The 22,589-nt window shown below is 49.3% G+C and overlaps 1 long non-coding RNA gene across 5 annotated transcripts; it reads right to left on the bottom strand.

The window, feature by feature from the left end:
* Nucleotides 1–5,087: 5,087 nt before the first annotated feature.
* Nucleotides 5,088–22,515, bottom strand: LOC142075325 (uncharacterized). 5 transcript variants are annotated; one of them, XR_012670851.1, is made up of 6 exons: nt 7,718–8,407; nt 7,525–7,610; nt 7,112–7,261; nt 6,399–6,507; nt 5,799–5,899; nt 5,088–5,635 (listed from the first exon to the last, which is right to left on the bottom strand). It is a non-coding gene; the product is annotated as an uncharacterized LOC142075325 (long non-coding RNA). The 5 variants fall into 5 exon arrangements; XR_012670852.1 differs by lacking the exons at nt 7,112–7,261; nt 7,525–7,610; nt 7,718–8,407 and adding an exon at nt 22,254–22,515; XR_012670854.1 differs by lacking the exons at nt 7,112–7,261; nt 7,525–7,610; nt 7,718–8,407 and adding an exon at nt 22,406–22,515.
* Between the last annotated feature and the right edge of the window lie 74 nt (nt 22,516–22,589).

The following is a 22,589-nucleotide window of genomic DNA, read 5'->3' as shown; positions in this document are numbered from 1 at the left end:
CCTGAATTCCAAGCCAAGAGCAATGCAGCTTTTTCTCTGTCCCTGGGAGGAGGCGACTAGACCCCGGACCGCGGGTGTTTTCCAGCAGAACGTTTATACAAGGCCTTCAGCAGTCTGCCAGAGGAGTGCCACGTGGCCAGATAGATGTTAAACAGAGCTGGTCCCCGAGGGGAGCGGTGGCGCGGATGGGGGAATCTTAGCAGCCGAGTGCAACACAGCCAGGACAAGGAGGAAAGCAGATAAGCCCCCAAAAATCCTGCTGGGAGGATGGGGCAGGACAGCTGCACCACGCTCCGAGGAGACGCCTGAAACCCGCACGTGCCCTTGGTGAAACAGCCTTGTGACCACAAAGCCAGAGGGAAGCCCGGCGGCAGACGGCTGCTGAGAAGATGAGCTGGATGGCTGATACGCAGAGGGGAGCAGGGATAGATGCCACCCCACCGCCCCGGCCCCTCCGGTGTATTTCATCTTCCCCTGCATCTGCCCCAGAGCTGCCTCCCCAGCCCCCACCAGCAGAGCTGCTGCCCGGGGCAGCGGGGGCGGGCTGCAGAGTCCCATCCTAAACCAGCCGGAGCCAGAAGAGCTTGCTTGGTGCAGTTGTCAAGTCGACCGACTTCTCCTTATCTCTGTTGTGATTATTTCCTCCCCCCTGCTGCATTCCTCAAATAGCAACATGTGTTTTGGAAATTCCTCTCCAAACAGTTTCAGGCTGGAAACCTGGGAGGATGTGGGAGAGGGATGGGGACAGAGGTTGCACTTGCCCTGGTCCTGTGTGACAGGCTGCCTGTAAACACGTGTTTACGCGTGTTGCACCCACTGGCATGGCTGGGGGAAGCAATGCCCCAGTCCTGCAACTGCTAAGCCTATGGTTTATGTTGTCCCATCACTTACGGTCCCTCCGTGGCTCAGCACTTTGCTGCACAGCAGTGGTGGCACAGCAGAGCAGCCCACTCTCTCCACCCCTGCTGCCCAAAATCCCAACCCCTGCCTTGGCTTCAGGATTGTGCAAACCGAAGGAGAAAGTGCTTCCTATGGCAGAAGGTCTGCAGCTCAGCCAAGGGATCTGGCAGCAGCGCTGCCAAGTCCTTTGGCATATTTTGCTTTTTCTGGTGGCCACCATACTCTGTTTTGTGTTATTGCCCACTAAGACATTCATAGCTGTGCTGGTTGAGGGAAGCCATGCCATCACAGATGAGCCTGTGAGCATGGGTGTTTTGGACAGATGGTGATGAAGGGGCTCCTGACCTGTGTTTGAGCACGCTGAGAGGGAGACTAAGCTTTGGGCTGAAAGCTGCACCCTGGGAAGTCAAGAATCAAGGCTGTGGCATTGTACACTTTTCACCCCTGAACAGCTGCTTGGTGTCCTGGCCCCCTCGAGAGACGGTTGCAAAGCAAGTACACAGGGAACATCCTGACCCAAAGACGACTCCATGGAGGAAAGGGTCGTTGGCACCGAACTGAGCAGCTGTGCTCTTAACCTCAGCCTGATGCCAGCAAAAGCTTGCCTGACTACAGAGCAGATCAGTGTCACAGCTCAGGGACTCATCTGCCAGGTTGCTGGGGAGCAGAAAACACCCCAATGTGCTCATGCACAGGACAGAGCCATGGCACAGCGTATGCAGAACACCTCCCCATCTCTGAAACCCTGGGCAGGCTGAAGGAGGGACATCCAGGTCCGTCACTATGCGCGTGCAATGAGTGCACACTTCTTGGTGGCAGAAACTGATGTAGTACGTACAGTATCTACTATTCTATACGGCTAGCTTCTGTAATTTTAAACAATGAAGACTTGTTCCTTAGAAGTTAGGTAACTAGCAGGTGTTGTGTTTGCAGGTGTGTAGAATTGTAACTAGTATAAATCGTGTATTCTAGAAGCATTGTTAGACTCTAGTGAAGATTAACCTTGGAAACGAGAACCATAAACAAACGTGGTCCAGACATGGCTTGGAGACAAACCTCGAACTTATAAGGAAAGAAAGGAACAGGTTTATGAAGAGTTCACTACCCTGCCGACCACCAGAGACCACCCAAGACCCTCAAGAAGACCCTAAAGGCTTTAGTGCGCATGTGTCTAGGATGATGTAATGTTATAATTAGTTCCCGGAAATTTAATGAATATGTAAAAGAGAATCTTAAAATATGTATGAGAAGCATGGATATAAACGGAAAGGTGATTAGACCAGGTGCGCTTGATTTGTGGCAAGTCCCCCGAGCACCCAGGCCTGAATAAAACAATATCTCTCCTGAGCGTGTGAAATTGGTTACCTGCACGCCGGGCACGAATCCGCTTTTCGGACAACAAGACCACACATGTCTATATGCCAGACAGCCTGGAGGCACTGCTGCCAGGACCTCCAAAATCTGCCTGCTACAAAGCTGTGCTCCTTCCAGCGGGCTGTGGGCTTTTTCTTCAGCCACAGAGGGACTCCGTCCACCAGGAAGGTCCTTAAAGTAAGAGGGCAAGTTCTTTGAACTGCGGACTGACCCCATTACGTGAGCAAGAGGAGGAGGGAAACAGCCTGTGGGATGCCCAAAAAGCCAGGCAGCATGGGGGTGGATCAGAGGCTGAAAACTCTTGGTCATACCCACATTCTCACCTGCCCAAATATTGCATTGTGTTGTGGATCCACACTGTGTCTGGAGCAACTTCTGTGTGAATCTTACCCTGGATCTATGTACCTGGCAAAGCATCATCCTGAGGATCACATATGTCTCTGTTCACGTATGCATTTCTGCAAGGTCCTAGAATATAAAAAGGCAGCAGAGACATCTTGCACTGGACCACAGGACAGAGAATAAGGCTGCTGGGCTAGGAAGCTGCCATTTTCATGGCTCCAGGCAAATCTGCGTAGTTATGGAGGGTCAAATCCTCACACAGTCCTGTTGGTCAATGCATAGAAGAAAAACAACACCCTGCACACCAAAATCGTATGGCAGAGAAAGCCTTAGTTGCAACATTTTTTGGGCAACATCCAGGAAATAAATTAGCCTCGCTTCACTGCAAACACAGAGATTTACAAACATACTGCGAGACAGCTGTCGAGTCCCAGGAGCTGTGGCTGTACTGCAGAGAGGAGCTTGGGCTGTTCTGGCCCCAAGGGCAGGCTCCACTGTTGTTTGGGATAGACGTCCTCTGCGGCAAATGGGGCAAGGAGACTGCTCACAGGTTACAGAGTTCAAAGCAGCTTGGCCACAGCTTTGGACACGGGGAAGCGTGAAACCAGCAGGCTGAGGGCAATGGTCCCTTAGAAGCGAGGTGCCAACATGTTCAAAGCAGAGAGGGACAGGGACCACACGGATAAGAAGGGTGGCAGGGGGTGGGGTGTAGCAATGCCTTGGGGGATGGATGTGGGACAGGTTTTTCCACGTTGCACTTCATTTGGGCTGGTTCCTGCTAGCAATCCTGTGATGTATCCTGATGAAGCACACAAACTTTCCCAGAGGAGTTTCATGTTTCAAGCACAGCTTGCTCCCAGCACACCAGTATTTACACAGCACTTACTGGTCTCAAAACAGAGCACTTGAAGAAACACTGGGGGACTTACCCACATCCTCACAGCGCCATTTGTCACCCGGACCTGCTGCCCAGGTGGGGACAATGAACTGGTGTTTTGAATCTGTTCACACAGTCCCTAGGTGGAAACTAAATACTTCAGCCCTCCCATCAGAAGAAAACATATTTTGCCGCACCTTGAAGCCTACCTTGAATGCCAGAAAGGCTGACAGTGCTCGCAGGAGTAGTGGTGGTATGCCTTTTCCTGGCCCAGGGAGGGGGAATAGCCTCTCCCTTTCTCGCTGGCTTGGCTTTGGCTCCTTGCTCACCCTGCGCAGAGACACCAAATCTCTTCTGGCACCCAAACCCTGCACAGTATCTGCCAAGGATACTTGCTGGGTGCACAGCCTGGGCAGGGAGGCCCAGCATGGGTGGGTGCATGCTGGGTGAAGTCCTGCCTTTCCTGCCAGACTTTTTCCTGACCCTCCTGTTCCCTCATTGTAAGCGGATGCTCACAGGCCAGGGCTGTGTGGTGAACTGCCTGGGAGCTTTTATGCCCTCTGACTCCCACAGACGCAGAAAGTTGAGTTTGCATCGCTTCTGCTAACGGTAATTTGCAGCTCCCTGCTCTGTGCAGGTTCTCAGCTGCAGTGGGTCATGTACAGAGCACAGAGTGGTGCCTGCTAGTCCTTCACACTGGTGGCTCCTGCTCTCGAGTGGCAGCTGCAAAGACCAAGACAGTTAACTCTGTGCCTAGGGAAGGACCATGCTTCAGCTCTCGTGGCTCTTGCCTATGGATCTGAACCGGTGTGTATCTGGACACAGCATTTTGCACACTTGTGCAGCCCCTCCCAGCACATGGCAAGAGCACAAGCAGCTACGCTTGGAGGAAGCTAAGAGGAGCTTCATGCTAAGCAGAGCACGTGTCCTTCAGGTGGACATGGGCAGTCCCCATTCTGCAAAAGGGATCCCCACATTTAGCTGGCAGGAGAACTGATTTGATCTTCTCTTGGATATATTTCCTGCTCTCAGGGTAGCTCAGACATTATACACACTCCGCTTCCCTGCGCCAGCATTGCCTTTTCGTGTGCCATGCCCGGAGCGAAGCTGGGGACAGGCAGCTCTGGCCACCGCAGCAGGGAGATGCTGACTCACGCCTGCAGGTTGCCATGGAAACCGCAGTCATCATGCCTGAAACGCCGTCATTCTCCCTTCTGCAAACCAACCTCTGCCAGCGCTGGAAAAAACCAGCTGTGGGCCGAACCACCGCCTGGGAGATACGGCTCCAACCCACCGCCAGCAGCCGAGACCGCAGGGAGAGACTCACCCTGGCACTGCTGCCTGTGGAAGACAGTGAGAAAGCCCCAGCCCTGCCGCCATCTCTCCTGCCGGCCCCGCATAGGCAGAGCAGGTGGCAAACGAGGCAGCTCTGAGCTTCAGGAAGCCCTTTTTTTCTGTTTCAGCTCCAGCCCCACCACAGACTCGGGGACTGGGTTTCCTTGCTGCTTCCCTGTGCAGTCAGACAACATGTAGCTGCCTCCCCGCCCCAAAGACCCCTTCCCAATGGGCACACAGTGCTTCGGGGCCTCATGTCTCCCTGCTGTCCCTGTGTGCCCAAGGAGGAGGATGCCCATGGAAAGGTGAAAGTACACCATTGTCTGGGCAAAGGGTTGCCACAGAGGAAATGCTGTTTGAACGCAAGGGAAAGCTGCTTCCCTGGAGGAGGGGTGCAGCCAGGGACCAGAGGTAGGGTCTCTGGTCTGGGAGATACCCCAAACCCAAACTGATAAGGCTCAGAACAACCAGACCTGACATTGGGGTTTGCCTGCTTTGAGCAGGGGATATGTTAGAATGCTCCAGAGCTCCCTTCCGATTTAAGTGTTCCTCTGATTTCCTACTAGTATGAGCCAGCTGGTTGTCTGAATCTTGCAGGACCTCCTGGAGGACATGTCCTGTGGAAGATCCCCATTCTCTACGTTCAGGACTGTAACTTGCCCAACAGCCAGCTGAGTCTTGCCTCCCACTGCGGTGACTAAATGCTGCGTGAGTCACTTGTACCACTTCACCACTGCAAAGATGCAGGACATGTCCTGCCGAGTGACTGTTCTCTGGTGGCTGCTGAAGGTGCCACTCACAGCAAACCTACACGGAGAGAGGACCACATGAGGGGCCATGATTTAGCCTGGTGGCTTTCCCCAGAGAGATGAATAAGAGACAACAGCTGATGTCAGATGACGTAACGTTTCACTGTAAAAGGATGTGGCCAAGAAAGAGAAGTGGCTCACAGCGGCTGCAAAAGGCCAACCTGCAGGGTCCCCCAGCTTTAGGACTTCAGCATCTACGTGTGGATTGTTAACACCAGAGTAATTTCATCTTGGCTGCCTCTGGCAGGGGCCCGTGAATGATCTGCAAAGGTGAGAGAGACAAAAGACCACGAAACATCACTCCCAGGGGTTGAGGCTGTGAAAAGACAACCTGGGCACCTCCCACAGAATTCATCTCAGATGCAGCCTTAGGGCAGACTGAATCCACCTCGCCCCCCTGCCCGTTTGCTTCTGGAGGAGTTGTGTCCTGCCTGAAAACACAGGAGATGGGCAGAGGTGTCTACGTTTCTCTGCTCCGTTTGCAGTGGTTGATGGAAAGTGGCCTGGCTGCAGCAGGGTCTGGTCTTCACCCTGGGGTGGCTCCTGTTGGTGTGTCCCAGGCCGAGTTGTCCCTGTGCAGCACCCTCTACCCCTCTACCTCACCTCACGCACCAGACCCGCCTGGGGCCACAGACCCAGCCCAGCCCCTCCACCCATCCTCCAGACCTGCTCAGCCACCATATAATGTCTCCCTGCACCAGCATTTCTTCCTGCCAGGTATCCTGCTGTGCCCATGTGCCAGCTGCGCTAACCCAACTCACCAGAGCTTCAATACCTGCTGGGAAGCTGACTCCTCCCTGGCCTGCCCCTGCTTCGGGCTCTCAGTCCCAGGAATCCTGACCCAGTCCAGCTCCGGGCTCCCAGGGCTGCCTGAGCAGATGGAAACGCTGCGTGTAATTCATCACTCACGTTGATTACGCATTCCTGGTTAACTGACATCCCCAAAAACAAACGCCCTTCTGTGTTCACATTTAAATGTAGAAATGTTTTTCAGACCTCATGGTGTTAATAAAGGTTACTGATTTGTGTTTGGGAGAAGAAGAGGAAAACTGAGGAGGAGAAAGGGGGAGGCCGTTCTTGAATAAGCAAATCTTTCTGTCATAAAAATGCCTGGATAGCTCTTGAGTCCTCTTGGATCTGAGTGCAGAGAGGAGACAGATGTTGCTGATGCTCTGCTGTATTAGCTATTGGTCCAAAATTTGTGCCTGGACCTGATTAAACTGAAATCCTTCTCTTATATCTCCTCCAAAGTATTCCATCTATGGTAATGTGAATGCACTAGACAAATGAGTCCAAAGAAGAAAAATCTTCCCCATTCTGACATTTCTGGACTAGGAATAATTACCTACAGGAAAAACTTCAGACCAAGGTCCTTATTCTAAGACCAAAGTCCTATATCTTCCATCTCCCCACTGGGGTTGCTTGTAAGTGAGAACAAATACAAAAGCCAGAACAAAGGGAGAAATTTAATTACTTTGTTTTGGGAATTTTGGTTGGAAAAATAAAACAGAAAGGAGTTTCTTTGTTAGCAAAGGCTGCGGCTTCTTTTGTGAGCAACTTCCATGTGGTCGTTGGTTGCACATGAGTAAGTGATTATCCTGTTTCAAGTAACATCCAGGAAACTCTGAAAAAGCACCAGACATAATGACATTGCAATGTCTTAACAAATCAGATTTCTAACCCCTGCTGTCAGAGTTACAGTATTGCTGGGACTACAATACAAAATAAGGGCAGAGCTATAAAGATCCTCCTTTAGGGGGAATAAGTAACTTCTGCTAATGTTTAACTCTGTGGGCTGCTGTTGCACCAACAGCTCAGGGCAGAGACTGCTCCAGCATTTCAGCAACCCCTGCTCCACTAACACGAGATGGTATGATAGAAACCCACCCATTAGAAACCACGGTGATATCGGCACAAGCAACACTGGAAACACGGTGTGGCCAAGGATCCCAGGCCTCCAGAGAAAACAACGCCTAGCAGAAGCAAAACATAAGAACAAGCAGAAGGACAGCAGACAGTGCCAAAAAATTCCCATTTTGACTGAGAAATGAACAGGCTGTGTCACAAGACCCACGCTAACCTTTGCCTTTCCAGCATGCCTGGAGCGATGGCCCTGGGAGGAAGCAGAAGGGACGATGCTGCTGGGACCCTGCACCCTGGCGCGGCTCTCATGGCTGCCCCATCCAGATTATGAGTCATTTAGGCCATGCCAGCAAGCTGTATAGCGTTCACTCCAGTGCCTTGCACACAGCAAAACATCTTGCCTGATGTCTTCTGCCAGCACGCCTGCCCACTTCCGTCTCCCTGCTGAAACATTTGGGTTTCTGCCGGTCTGGGTCCGTGGAGGGTTGCGAAGGAATCTTTCTTGCACTTTCACCCATTTCTCCTTACTATAATATATCATCTTGAAGGGCTTCTTGGCCTCACAGAAACACAAGAGTCTCCAACACCTTTCCACTGGGCTGGCCGTGCCCCTCCTCGTACAGCCCAGTAAGCAGTTTGCATTATTCACAGTGAGAATTACTTTTGGCCCATGTTCAAGCTCATGTTGAGAGTTACCTCCGAGCCCTATCCAGCAGCTCCACCAGTCGCTTCCCAGCCTGAACAGATGCTCAGGGTTATCCCTCCCTCACCCCTGTGCACCAGGCACCACTGGCACTTCTACTTGCTGGGCTTTGTGACCATCCTGGTGGTCCAGTCCTCCCATTTAGAGAGGTCCCTCTGGACTAAGGCTCTGCCTTTCACCATGTCAGCCACTCCCTCATAATGATTATTTATTTCCAGCACTATTACAAAAAAGAAGTATGTAAGTATACATGTACATATATATGTGTGTGTGTGTGTATACATATATACACATATAAACTCCATGTTTTCCAGAACTTAATCTTTTGCCTGCAGACATGTGTTGCTGCACTTCTTCTGCTTTTTGATGTTCCCTGGCAAAGGAAGACTTTTATTAAAAGCAATAAAAATAGAAATATCCAATCTATGAAAGAGGAAAACAACGGGAGCCAGAGTTTTCTTCAGGGTCCCACCTGTAGACCCCTTGTGATGCTTATAATCATTTCCCAGACTAGTCAAACTTTGAATAGCAGGGTTTATCCTGAGACGTGATGCTGTTGGCAATTTAATTAAGCAACTGAAAAGCAACGAGGTTAATTATTTGTGAAATGGTTACCATAATCATTTTTCCAACATTTGCTATCATGCACCCTGAAGCCAGCCTGTAACTGAGCAATGTTATCACTGGAGGCATCCTAGATGGTTTTTTGTTTTGTTTTGTTTCATTTTTATCCCACAAAGATGTCCACAGACTTTCTCCAGATGAGGGATGGTTCCTTATCCAGGTCTTTTTGTTGCATTCGTAAAGGCTCCAGTAAAAGCACAGCAAACTGACGCTTGAAGCTGAAACGTGCCTTGAAAGAGGTCATACTCCCGTCACAGCGAAGCACAGCCAGCACAAGTATTTGTTGTGACATTTTTCTTGGTTCAGGCATGTGAACGAGAGTGCAGTACTGCCTTCAGAAAACAGCTCTGCATCTCAGTCGTGGAGAGGCCTTCCCCAATTCCTGGGGCAGAGTTTTGGAGCGTGGGGTGCTCCGTCATGGTGGTATTCATGAGAGGAACATCAGAATGGAGATGGTCCAAGCCCGACTCTCCACACTCCCCATGGCCACATGGGGCTGAAAGGGAAGAGAGGCTCCCTTTCACACATGTATCACTGCAGAGGTACAAAACTCTCTATTAAATGCCAGCAACAAGTCTCCGGGACCATCCTTGGATCCTCTGCTGAGTCCATGGCCTCTGTGTGTCGGAGTGGTGCTGTGACCTGGCCAACAGGTCCAAAAGGCCCAAGGTGGTTAAGGGTCTGACATTGGGTGGCAACCTGCCCTTTTGGTATAAGCCAGGAGAAAGCCCTTCTGTGGTGGCAATTAAAGGAAGAAGGTTCTGTACAGCCTTCTCACCACAACAACGCTCAAGCTATGGCAAATTTGTTCTCAACAAATTCTCGTTTAACGGAATGAGAACGAAGGCCAAGCAAACCTGCAATGGCAGCAAAATCATGGGAAAATTCAGGTTGTGAGGGACCTCTGGAGGCACCCAGCTCCACACCTCTGCCCACAGCAAGGACAGCTTCAAGGGCTTGTACAGCCACGCTGGGAAATCTCAAAGGTCTCCAGTAGATCTCCTTGCCTTGTAGTATGAACATCAGACCCACAACCAGCACTCATTGCATGCTGTGCCTCCACAGATACCCTCAGCATAGGCAGGTACTGTGGGTGTGTTTATGCCACTGTTACGAGCACAGTAATGCGCCACCCGAGCCACCATAACTTGAATGGGCAGAGGGACAGGGCCGCAGAGAAGGAGGGGGTCTCCATCCTTGCAGGGGTTTCTAGACATGGCTGCACAAAGCACAGCTGTCCTCACCTCATGCTGGGGAGAGACCTGGTGCGTGCCGGGATTGGGGACCTTCAGAGGGCCCTGCTGGCTCCTGTGCTGCTGGCTCCTGTGCGACCCCGCACGTCACCCTGGGCTCAGCCCTGTCCCCCAGCCGGTCTGTGCATGGACAGGTGAGAGCACAAGGAGGCGTGCGCACACCACACTGCCCGAGGTGCACCAGGAGCTGCCCCGGGTGTTCATCTCCACTACCCTAGTGATGTAGTAGGTACAGTATCCACTATTCCATACTGCTCGCTTCTGTAACTCTACTGCTCACTTTTGTACTTCTAAACAATGAAGACTTGTTGCTTAGAAGTTAGGTAACTAGCAGGTGTTGTGTTTGCAGGTGTGTAGAATTGTAACTAGTATAAATTGTGTATCCTGGAAGCATCGTTAGACTCTAATAAAGAGTAACCTTGGAAAAGAGAACCACAAATAAACGTGGCCCAGACGTGGCTCGGAGACAAACCTCGACCTTATAAGGAAAAAAAGGAACAGGTTCATGAACAGGTCTGCCGACCACCAGAGACCACCTGAGACCCTCAAGGAGACCCTAAAGGCTTTAGTGCGCATGTGTCTAGGATGATGTAATATTATAGTTTTCTGAAATTTAATGAATATGTAAAAGACAAACTTAAAATATGTATGAGAAGCATGGATATAAACAGAAAGGTGACTAGACCAGGTGTGCTTGATTTGTGGCAAGTCCACCGAGCACCCAGGCCTGAATAAAACAATCTCTCTCCTGAGCGTGTGAATTGGTTACTTGCACGCCGGGCACGAATCCGCTTTTCGGACAACAGTTTTTGGCAACCCAGATGGGACTGCTGTGAAGCCTTGCCCGGATCGACTTGCCGGCTCTCGGTGGGGAGACCCTGCTCTCTGGACTCCAGCGCGCGCCGACCTTTTGATCGGGAACTCCATGAGTATTGTCCCCAACCAGAGCAGGTGAGCCACTCAACGCTGCAACGCTAAGGTGAATGAGATATTGTTCTGGGGTATAAAATTGTGCATGCATGTGGTAAGGAACTGTGGCCAAAGGTAAAAGGGTATATTCATATGCGTTTGACAGTGACGACTGGAGTGTATGAAATTGTGGCCAAAGGTAAAAGGGTATATTCATATACGTTTGACAATGACAACTGGAGTATACGAAATTGTGGCACCAAAGGTAAAAAGGTATATTCATATACCTTTGACAGTGACGACTGGAGTATATGAAATCGTAGTTAAGAACGTTCTTTTTGGGCAAAAATATGGGAACTCAACAGTCTAAAGTAACACTTTGCTCTCCCCTTGGATGCATCATAAAATATTGGGGAAAATTTGGGGGAGCTCCTTTGAGAAAGGAGAAATTAATTAAGTATTGTACTAAATGGTGGCCAATATATAAATTAGAAGATGAAGTAAAATGGCCAGAATTGGGAACTTTGCAATATAATACTATCTTGCAACTTACGTTATTTTGTTGACGACAGGGTAAATGGGATGAGGTCCCTTATGTGGACTACTTGTTCTTTACCTTGAAAAATGATCATGAAATTTGGAAGAGATGTAAACTTTTAGACTCAGATTCTAATGTGATGATGATGATGATGGAGGACAAGGAATCAAATGCATTGTTGTTCTGCTTGTAGTATAGGAAAACAGTGTTTAAAACTAGGAGAAGAGAAAGAAGATATACAGATGGTGGTGGTACCGAGTAAAAATGGAAGTTTTGAAACTGAAGCAAAGGGAAGTAATACATTCAGTCTAATAGCTGGCAGAACTGGGACCCAGCAGGGGTCTGTTTTATTAGCACCCCTTCGTCAGGCTGTGGGCCCAAGGGGGAACCAGTGTTTGTGAAGATACCTTTTACTACTTCTGATTCGATGAATTGGAAAGAATTGGCAGAATCATATAGGTAAAATCCTGAAAAGGTGTATAGATCTTTTAGGACAATTATTGAAAATCATAATCCAGATTGGCAAGATATTCAAATTCTTTTAAATAATTTGTTTACTCCTGAAGACAAGAGAGTAGTATTGGAAAAAGCTAATATGGAAAATGAAAGAATAAATGTAAGGGAAGGCCCTGCTCATTTTATGTCGACCCAAGAACCAAAGTGGAATCCTAATAGTAATGATGGGAAATTAATGATAAAACAGTATCAACAATTGATTTTATATGGGGTGAAAAATGGAATATCCCGTCCAAAGAATTTAGCAAAATTAACCCAGATAATTCAAGGGAATTATCCATCTACCAAGGGAAGATCCATCTACTTCTATGAATGCTTATGTGAGGCGGGCAGAAAATGGACGGATTTAGACCCTGAAAGTGATGAGACCAGGGCAATATTTTCTACTTTGTTTGTTGAACAAGCAGCCCCTGATATTCACAAAAAGTTACACAAAGTGGATGGCATTACAGAGATGACTATATCACAGTTGATTGAGATTGCCTATAAAGTAGATAGTAACAGAGAAGAAGTAAAGAAAAACCAGGAGAAAGAAAAACTAAAAGATAAGAAGCAGAAAGCTACTATTCTGGCGGCTGCTTTTGTGAATGCCCAAGGATCTGCTGGAGGTAGGGGAAGAAGATATTTGAAAGGTAGAGGCAGAGGGTACTTAAAGGGCAAAGGTAGAGGATGTGGAAATATATTTAGACAGTCTGCTCCATTAGGGATCAATCAATGTGCTGCATGTAAGAAACAAGGACACTGGAAAAATGAGTGTCCAGACAATGAGAGAGTTGCTGTGATTCGGCCACAGCAAATTCCACCTGAAGCTGATCTGCTTATGATGGGAGAAGATTCTGAATGATGGGGACCGGGGGTAGAAAATGATATTTTCCCAGCTGAGCCCCTGGTTCCAGTAAAGCTGGGAAATGAAGTAGTTGATTTTTAGTGGACACTGGAGCAAATATTCTGTTATAAATACATGTAAAGGACCAATGAGTAAATTTAATGTATCTATTGTTGGGGTCATGGGAAAGAAAGAGGTAAGGCCTTTTTTGAAACCTTTAAAATGTAAAATTGCAGGAAAAACATTGATGCATGAATTTTTATATATACCGGAATGCACCATGCCTCTCTTAGGACGGGATTTATTGACTAAATTGGGAGCACAAATTAACTTTAAAAAAGGAAAAATCCAAGTTCATTTTCCTGAAGCTAATGCCTGGCAAGCCCAAGTTTATTTATTACAGACAAACACAGATGAATCTGAAGAAATACCAGAAGAAATTAAAGATGTAGTTTACCCTTTTGTTTGGGCGACAAAGAAACCAGGAAGAGCAAAAAATGTGGAACCGGTAAAAGTTGAATTGAAAACAGGAGTTCGACCAGTAAGAAAGAAACAATATCCTATTAGTATAGAAGCCAGAAAAGGTTTGGAACCAATAATAAATAATTTTCTCAAATATGGACTTTTAAGGGAACGTCAATCTGATTACTCCTATCCTTCCAGTGAAAAGCCACATAACCAAGGATATAGGTTGGTTCAAGATTTAAGAGCAATCAGTCAATTAGTGGTGGATATTCATCCAGTAGTCCCTAATGCATATACACTGCTAACAACTATCAATGAATAAAATGCACATTTCTCAGTTTTAGATTTGAAAGATGCTTTCTTTTGTATACCTCTGGAAAAAAACAGTCAAAAGATTTTTGCCTTTGAAGGGGAAGATCCATTGACTGGGAAAAGAACTCAGCTCTGCTGGACTGTGCTGCCACAAGGGTTTAAAAATAGCCCAACCATCTTTGGAGCAGCCCTGACCAAGGAATTGGAACAGTGGTCCGGTAAGGAAGATCAAATCCCCCTCCTTCAGTATGTCGATGACATCCTATTGGGAGCAGATACTATTGAAATCTGCAAAGAAAAGACTGTTAGCCTCCTCAACTTTTTGGGAATGGCTGGGTACAAGGTGTCAGAAAAGAAAGCACAAATTGCAAACAAGACGACATCATTTTGAAGTAAGTGCAATTTTAAATCCTGCTTCTTTAATATCAAGTGAAAAAGACAGTGATCCTAATCATGATTGTTTACAAGTTATCAAACAGGTATATGCCAGCAGGCCAGACCTGAAAGATGTCCCTCTCCAGACTCCGGATGAAGAATTATTTACTGATGGAAGCAGCTTTGTTGTGAAAGGAGAAATGAGGGCTGGCTATGCCGTGGTAACTTTAACCGAAGATCGAGAAGTAAAAGCATTACCTCCAAATACATCCGCCCAGAAGGCAAAAATAATAGCTTTAACAAGAGATTTAGATCTGGCTAAAGGTAAAAGAGTTAATATTTATACAGACTCTAAACATGCTTTTGGTGTTGTTCATGCCCATGGAGTGATATAGAAAGAGCGAGAACTTTTGTCTGCCAGTGGCTCACCTGTAAAGTATGGAGCAGAGATTTTAAATTTATTGGAAGCAGTACAAGAACCTAAAGAAGTTGCTGTGATTCATTGTAAAGCGCATCAAAGAGGAAACTCAAAAGCAATACAAGGAAATCAAAAAGCAGATGAAGCTACCAAGCGTGTGGCGCTACATACCACAATCTATGTTTTAATTCCATCAAAAGAAATTCAAATAGAATCCCCAAATTATAACGAAAAAGAAAAAAAGTTGGCTAAACTATTACAATGTAAAAAAAATGATCCAGGATGGTGGATAACTTCACATGGACAATGTATAGTAACTCCTGAAATCATTAAGAAATTAATAGTCAAAACCCATGCTGAGACACATATGGGAGCAGAAGCAATGGTTGAGTCAGTAAAACGATATAACTAAAATGTTATTGATTACTAAAAGTGTGAGTAATAAATGTGGAGATTTATCTTAGGAACAATCCGAAAATACAAATCCGACCCCCTCCTGGAGAAGTAAAGAAAGGCGTAACTCCCGGTGAGTATTGGCAAACAGATTTTTCAGAATTACCAAGGTGCAACCAATACCGATATTTATTAGTATTGGCAGATACCTTCTCTGGATGGCCAGAAGCTTTCCTGTGTCAAACCAACAAGGCAAAAGAGATAACAAAACACTTCTTATCTGTCCCAGCAAATATTTCCAAGACTCGCTGTGCTCCTCAGTAACAGGGACAGGATACTTGAGGATCTCATACAGCCATGCTGCTGCATGCTGATATTGCAGATATTAATTTAAAAAAAAACAAAACCAAAACCACTTTTAATTGGAGGATTGTGCTTGTCTCCAAAGTGTGCCTTGTCCACTCTGAGGTTCGCTATGGTCAGGCTACACACAGAGCAGCAAGAGGCCACCAGCTCCCACGCTGCCAGCCCCCGCAAGCCCGGCAGCAGGACAGGCTGCTGGAGTGCCTCTCTGTCCCGGCAGCGGTCCCTCTCAGCAGCCCAGCCCTCCCTTGCCGGCTGGGGAAAAAGCCTGGCGAGTTTTCCCCCTCCCCAGGCTCCCGCACAGGTGGGTGGGAGGAGTTGTGGTTATCCTGCACTCACTTAACCTGGGAGAACGCACCCTTCTCCAGAGGGATGCTGCCCGTTCCAAGGACCAGCAGCTGGTTCCCTGCACTGCACCCCCCGAGAAACACTCAGAGGCAGAGACACAGCCAAACGAAGGGCAGGCAGCTCGGACATTTGGAGGCACGAAACTGCTTTTGTTTGGTGTGTCAGGGAAGAATGGCCTGAAGAGAGAGCTCTTGCTTGTGCCACTGGTGCCTGAAATCCCAGCCACCTGGATGCCTTCCTGCCGTGCCGCACAGGAAAGCGCGGTGGCCAGCGCGTAACATCAAATCCCAGCCCTCTGAGTCTGCAACCGGGGCGCAGATGAGTCTCGCCGCGCTGTTGAACGGTTTGTTTTGCTCCAGAGCCAAGCCTCAGTCATGGGCAAAGGCATTTCACACTGGTCACTGCTCCTGGGAGAGCAGACCAAGCGTCTTGCTGATGCTGACGATCCCCAGACAGGGACTGGGACTAGGCTAACCCTGAAGAAAGGCTGCCACCTGCCAAGCCACGAACACCATTCTCTGTCCTTTCTTTACTCCTGCCGCTCACGTTATTGCCTCTCACCTCATTTATAAAAGCGTCCAAGAGCCCAGCCCAAGATTACGACTTGGAAATATAACAGCCTGCAAGTTAAATATAATCAATCCTATTTAACGTCACCAGGGAGTGTGATTATTCATGATTAGTCTCCAGTTACACAGAAATTATTCTTCTCACAGTTCTCCCCTGCCTGCAGTCCGTAAAAATGAAAGGCAAATGTCTTGAATCAATTTTTGCCTGTGAATAACAGCCTTTTCAGCCTAATTTCACTTCTAACCTTGAAGCAGTTTTGACATGAGTCACACGTTAAAATCAATCCAACAGGCTGCAAGGCCCAGCTTCAGAAATAAATCTGTAACGTGGTCTCCCCCTCCAAGATGATACAGCCTAAGTACACCACGCCATGTTTTGTTTTTAGGAGGCCGCCTCTGCTCTGTATGCACTCAAATAAATGCCTGGCTGTCCTCATATCACAAGTCGTTTAGGACTTCAAAACCCATGCAGATAAGAAGCATAGCAGGCACCTCTGTGAAAACTGTGCAGGGGTGCCTGCGGCTCTTACTGGTTTAATGCACCCCTGTGCCCCCGCACCACTGCATAGTTGCATGCATGGCTTCTGCAGTCACTCTGTGCTAATTGCATGCAGAAACACTACAGGGCTGGAACCCAAAAGCTGTCCTCCGTGGGAACTCCAGCAACTGCCTGGCCATATGCAAGTTGCGCTGGATCTCCCCACGCTCCTCAGCTGCTGTTCCTCACTGCAAATGGCAGAAAACTTCCCTGCACAACCCAGTGCTAGCACTACTTTCCCTGGCCACCTTAGGTCCTCCCTTCCAGTATCCTCCTTCCCTAACCAGCCTTAGGTCAGCCGCTCCTCACAGCCTAGGGAAGGTGCCAGTGCTTCTGAGATGCCCAAACCCAAAAAGTCAGAGGGCTGAGATGAAGCTGGTGGGCAGTCTGAGAATGGGTCCTTTACAAGCTGCTGCAGACTCCTTCGGATCCCCAGGCATACGTGAGAAGCACTGTGCAAGCTGGAGACTCCCCATCACCGGCTGTTCACCCAAACCAGAGCTCAGGCCCCACTGCAGCCAGATTTGGTCCTTGTCCCCGCAGCAGTAGAGTAGGGTTGGTCTGAAAGAGGATGTGAAACCTCCGGCTCAAGGACTGCAGGCGGCCTGCCATTGAACGTAGGTGCAGGAAATTTCTGACCGCACTCGGGCCATGCTTTCACCTCTCAAAAGGAGAAGTAAGAGTGGCTCCAGCTCTAACCACACTCTGTGCAAACTGCCTTTTGCAGCAAGGCCACCTTCCAGGGAAGCAGTGGTTCCCACAGCTTGCCCTGGATGACCAGCCAACAGAGGAGGAAATGCTGACCCACTGCACACACGTCTGGTGAAAGGTGGGTTTCAGCCCATCCCAAGAGAAGATGAGAAAAAGCTCATAGCTAACGTCATCTGTGGGAGTGGTGGCTATGTTTCAGGAGGAAGGCCTGCCACCCGGTGTGACCTCAACAGGCTGGAGGAATGGGCCAGAAGCAAGCTCGCAAAGTTCAGCACAGGAAAGGTGATCCTTCCTCACCACTTAGCACTGCTGAAGACTCGTCTCTGTACTGTGACCAGTTCAGGACTACCCAGTACAAGGAAGACACTTACAAACTGGAAAGAGTCCAGCAGTGACCACCAAGGTGGTGATGAGGCTGCAACACAGGGCATATGAAGAGACGCTGAGGGAACTGGGCTTCCCCAGCCTGGAGAAGAGACAACTGGGGGTACTCATAGGGGTCATCCGCTGCCTAAATGGTGGTTATGGAAAAAATGGAGCCAGAATTTTCTCAGAGGCAGACATGGGCAGGAAATGGGGCAACGAGTACATGCTGCACTATGGGACGTTCCAGCTGGGCCTGAGAAAATTCCTCCACGTGAGGGTGGTGCATCTCAGAGACCAGATCTCCATCCTTGGAGTACGCAGAACTCGACAAGGCCTGGCACAACCTGATCTAGCTTTGGACCAGGGAGTTGGACTACAGACCTCCAGAGATGCCTTCCTAACAAGACCTCCTGGCAATTCTGCCTTACAGTGGGAGGGAGGGAATATGGCTGCCTTCTTTTGGGGATTTTGGCTGCTCCCTGCTCTGAAACATCCCTAGTGCCCAGGACAGATCTGAGACACTACGTGCCTCTCCCTTACCATGCCTGGGCTGCTCTCCTCCTGGTGCAATGTTAACGCAGGAGAGAGAATGTTTGGTGTGGTTTCTCCATGGCCTGGCAAAGGCTAGAAGCTGTGTGCCCTAGCAGGCTTGCCTGGAAGATAGGTCTGAAAACCCAGAGCTGAGCTGGAGCTAGCCTCCCTGTACTGCACAGTGCTGTGCACTTCCAGCCGGCCCAGGAAATAACACGGCTCTGCAACTCAGAGCCCCCTAACACGCTTTTGGAGATCTTCTCCGCTACCTCTTTGAGGAGTATTTCTGTCTGTGCATCTACGGTTTTACTGATGCAGAGCAGTGACTGAGCAGCCAGAGGAATGAGACAAGGGAGGAAAATGACTGCAGGCATGTATTAAAGTATTCAGCTTGTCCAGCTGAAAGAGATTTCTGCCAAACGATTTTATAAGGAATGAGGCTTTTTACAGGAAAAGCAGGGCCTCTCCTCTCATTTCCTTTCCCCTCTTCTCTATGAACTTCAAAGAAAAGAGGGGTCAAAACAGAGGCCAGGCAACTGGAACGGAGTTCCTGAGCCCTAAAGCCTAATTAGTCCAAGGTACATTTCATTGGCTATCTCTCAGAGACAGGCCTAAATTACCAATCCTCCCCGCCGTGCCGCTGAGGGTAGGATAAAGCCAGAACATGGTCCACAGTTCGCGGGGCCCCAGCAGCACCAGGGCTCTCAGGGGGTCTCGGCCCAAGTCCTGCCGGTGGCAGGGCTCTCCCAACCCCCCAGGCTTTGTGTGGCCACAGCTAAAACCCCCTCCCCAGGACAGGGATCGTCCCCACCACCCTGGTGCCTTGTCCCAGGGCTGCTGGCAAAGGAGTTGTGCCAACTACAACCCCACAGCGCCATGTGGCTGTTGCCCCTTGTTGCATCGGCTGAGGCTACCAAAAAGCCTTCAGCGATTTGCAGCTGCCCTTCCAGCAGTTTTAGGCTGATGTTAAACCCCTCTCCTGCCTCCCCTCAGCCAGGCAAGCCAAGCCCAGCTCCTGCCAGCTTGGCCTACGGGCCATGTGCCTCATGCCCCCTCCCACCTTGCAGCTATTTGCTGGTCCCTCTCCAGCTTCTCCGCATCCCTCCCCAATGGATACCCAGCAGAGGGGACAATAACGTCTCTTGATCTGTGTCTCCTCGCATGGCCCGGCATGTGGTTTGCCTCGCCAGCAACGAGAAGCAAAACTTGGTTTTGCAGAGGTTTAAAGACTCTCTGGAACTGCACGCTGACTTCAAGTCACACATCTCTCCCTGCAAGATGCGGGTCTTGACGTGGGGGGTTTTTTTTGGGACCCATAAAAAATATTCTCAAGAACAGAGAGACAGAAATGACACAGGCTGTTTCCCCTACACAGCCTCTCTCAAGATGCTGGCCTCCACAGGGTGCATCTTATTTTGAGACTATGGCAAATGCGCTTCGATGGAAGGACTCATTTCCGGCCTTGTGGTCTGAAAGCTGAGAAAAGCCAAACTCTACGGCAGGTCACTAGACTGTAATTCAGAGAGCAGAGAAAGGACATCATTGTCACCGTAAGCTTATGTGGCCTCCTGGTGCTATAGCACAGCTCTGGAGCATAGGACACTAAGCCTTGCAGCTTGCGAGGCAGTGGACAGTCGCACATAAAGCCAGATGGCCATCTGGCAGGGAAAGAGAGGTCCTTACGGGTGTAGAGCTACCCTAAGCTGCAGGCTGTGATTCTGCACCCCAGCCAGCGCCTGGATCCCACTCCCCAGCCACTGTAGACGGGTGACCTGGTCAGTGTAAGGCACGGCTCGCTCCCAGCTTGCTCTCCCAGGGAAGCAAGAGAGCAGGAGGAATGCAGAAGGGGAGTGCAGAAAACTGACTACTTTTGAGTCAGGAGGGGTCTGAAAATTATTTTATTACATTTTCTGCCAGGAAAAAAGGTAAAATTCTTCCCTTAAAAATGTTGATCGCAAGGCACTTGGTCAGCTCTCACTTAAAGAGCAGGTCTGGGACTGATGAGGACTGGGTTCAACTACCAGTTTTACTGCAGACCATCTGCAGTATCTCCCTTTGCATCCACTTCCCAGTGGAGCCAAAATATAAAATGGAAACTTTTCCTTCCCTTATGTAATGCTCTGCCAGAGTTGGCATCCTGCGAGTGTTGGCTGGAAGGACCTCTGGAGGTCTCCAGACGCAGGACTGCTGCCAGCACGAGATCAGGTTGGCCGTAGCTGTGTCTAGCCACAAAGCCAAAGTCTGCTTCTCACGTGCTTGCGCAGCACTTGGTGCGTCGGGACCCTTGTCTCGGATGAAGTTCACGGCGAGCTCTGACTCACCACACAGGGAGGTTTAGCTGGGGTGTCCACCTCCCTCTGCAGCGATCAGGGAAGGAAGGCCAGATGGGGTATATACCACCAACATCCATCCACTCTGTCAGTGCATTCCTGTGCCTGTTTCACCTTTCAGAAGAATGCCATCCTGAGGACTGTGACGGTTCAGCACCAGGTCGCCTGCTTGTTTGGCTTTTCCTCATATAGGCCAGTAACATGGAGGGAGGGCAGGCAGGAGAGCACCAGCTGAATTTACTGACGGATTGAGCCAGATTTCTGTGTGCTGCCAGCACAAAAATAGCTGCCATCTTTGGATTTTATGGCTTTGCTTTATTACAGTCTGGATCAGACTTGTTTTCAAAACAACCTTCAAAAGACATAAATACACCTGTCATTGAAAACAAATATGCCCGGAATGATTAACTGATACTGATACGGCAGTAATCCCTGCACCTCTGTAACAACAGTTAAAAAAAATGAGTTGGGATCACAGAGAGGAAACAACAGCATGCAAAATGTTAGCCGTGCGCCTCACTCACTATTTTTTCAACTTTACGCTATTGGATTACTTTCTTAAGTACTCTGGGGACAGAGGCAGCGAAGAACAGCTTTCGTTGGCAAAGGGAGGCAGTTTCTCACACACGGCTCTATTTTCCATGGCTCATCCAGCAAATCATACGCTAAGCCTAAAAAAACAGCAAGGAACAAGTCCATCCAAGAGGGGCCGAGTACAGCGGATTTCACATCCCCATGTGCTGGCAGTCTAGCACCAGTATTGGGCACTAACTGGGAGCAGGTGGGAAGTGCCCCGCGCTGGGGAGACACGAGCAGCAAGATCCTCAGTGCTGCCCAGGGAGTGAGGAGCTTCCTTCCCAGCGAGGCCACCTAAGCCTACATGCAGCCCGGAGGGACAGTCAGTTTTACTCTTCTTCTAGCATTAACTGGAGCTTCAAAACTTTTGGCCTCGGTCAGAGTCCAAGCAGCACAGATGGACTGCCACAGCCACCCTTTGTGCATTTGAAGGACAGTTCTCTCTCATGTCCCCCCTCGCCACTGGAGGGTTCTGCCTGGTACAGCAGCATTTTTCCAATTCTTAGTCCATAATTAAAGCTGCCAAGATACGCTATTAATTTCCCTACTAATGAAATATTACTTTATGCACTGTCAGTCTTTCACACACGACCACACTCTTGAAATGCAGAGCTCACACTGACTTAGGGCTTGCAAACAGCAACTAAGATCCCTGGTTTGCACCTGCAAACCTGCACGTGCAAAGAAGCAGGTGGCCAAGGAGCTGTTCCACATCATGCCAGGCCTAACCTGCGGTCCAACACGTCTGCGTCACAGCAGGGAATCTTCTGAAAGCCTGATGAGTGAAGGGCAGTGGGTGGACTGCAGGTCTGTGGAAAACCTGAGTTCTGAATTCAAACTGTAACACACTCAAACAAGGCTTATGCTGAAGGCACAGACCATACTTCTAAGACAACAGTGAAAAGCCAACTTGCAGAGTAACTGTGCAGGTTAACAACTTATATTAGTGCTCTTGCCTTGACGTTACACTTGCTGTGTCACTGAGGCGGCTGTTCTGTTTCAAGTACTGCTATTTTGAGGGGTAGGGAGAAAAAAACCCTTTCAGTTCCCAGAACTGATAGCCACTCCTGGGAGAATACTGGTCCCCACCTTTTTGATGCTTTTTTTCTCACGTGTTCTCTCTTGGCCTTCCTGGCCAGGCCAGCACTGTACTCGGCTCATCCGTAACTCCGCTTCCATGAAGCCTGCGTTTGGCTTGTGCGACCTCACAGGCCTTAAGCCCAATATTCATTCCGACTTACCTACCTGATGAGTAACAACGAGGACGGGGAGGCTGCTGGGTCTCCCGGCGCTGCCGAGGCCGGGCCCGCGGCCCCGGCCCGCCCCCGGGGGCTCCAGCTAGGCCCCAGCTCGGCCCCAGCTCGGGCCTGCTGGCCCCGGGCGCCCTCAGCCCGCCCGGCCCCGCCCGCACGCCCCAGCGTCCCC

This window comes from Calonectris borealis, chromosome Z (assembly GCF_964195595.1).
Source record: "Calonectris borealis chromosome Z, bCalBor7.hap1.2, whole genome shotgun sequence".
In the NCBI taxonomy this organism is placed as follows: domain Eukaryota; kingdom Metazoa; phylum Chordata; class Aves; order Procellariiformes; family Procellariidae; genus Calonectris; species Calonectris borealis.
The sequence above is the reverse complement of the archived record's forward strand: the minus strand, read 5'-3'. Positions and strand labels throughout refer to the sequence as shown.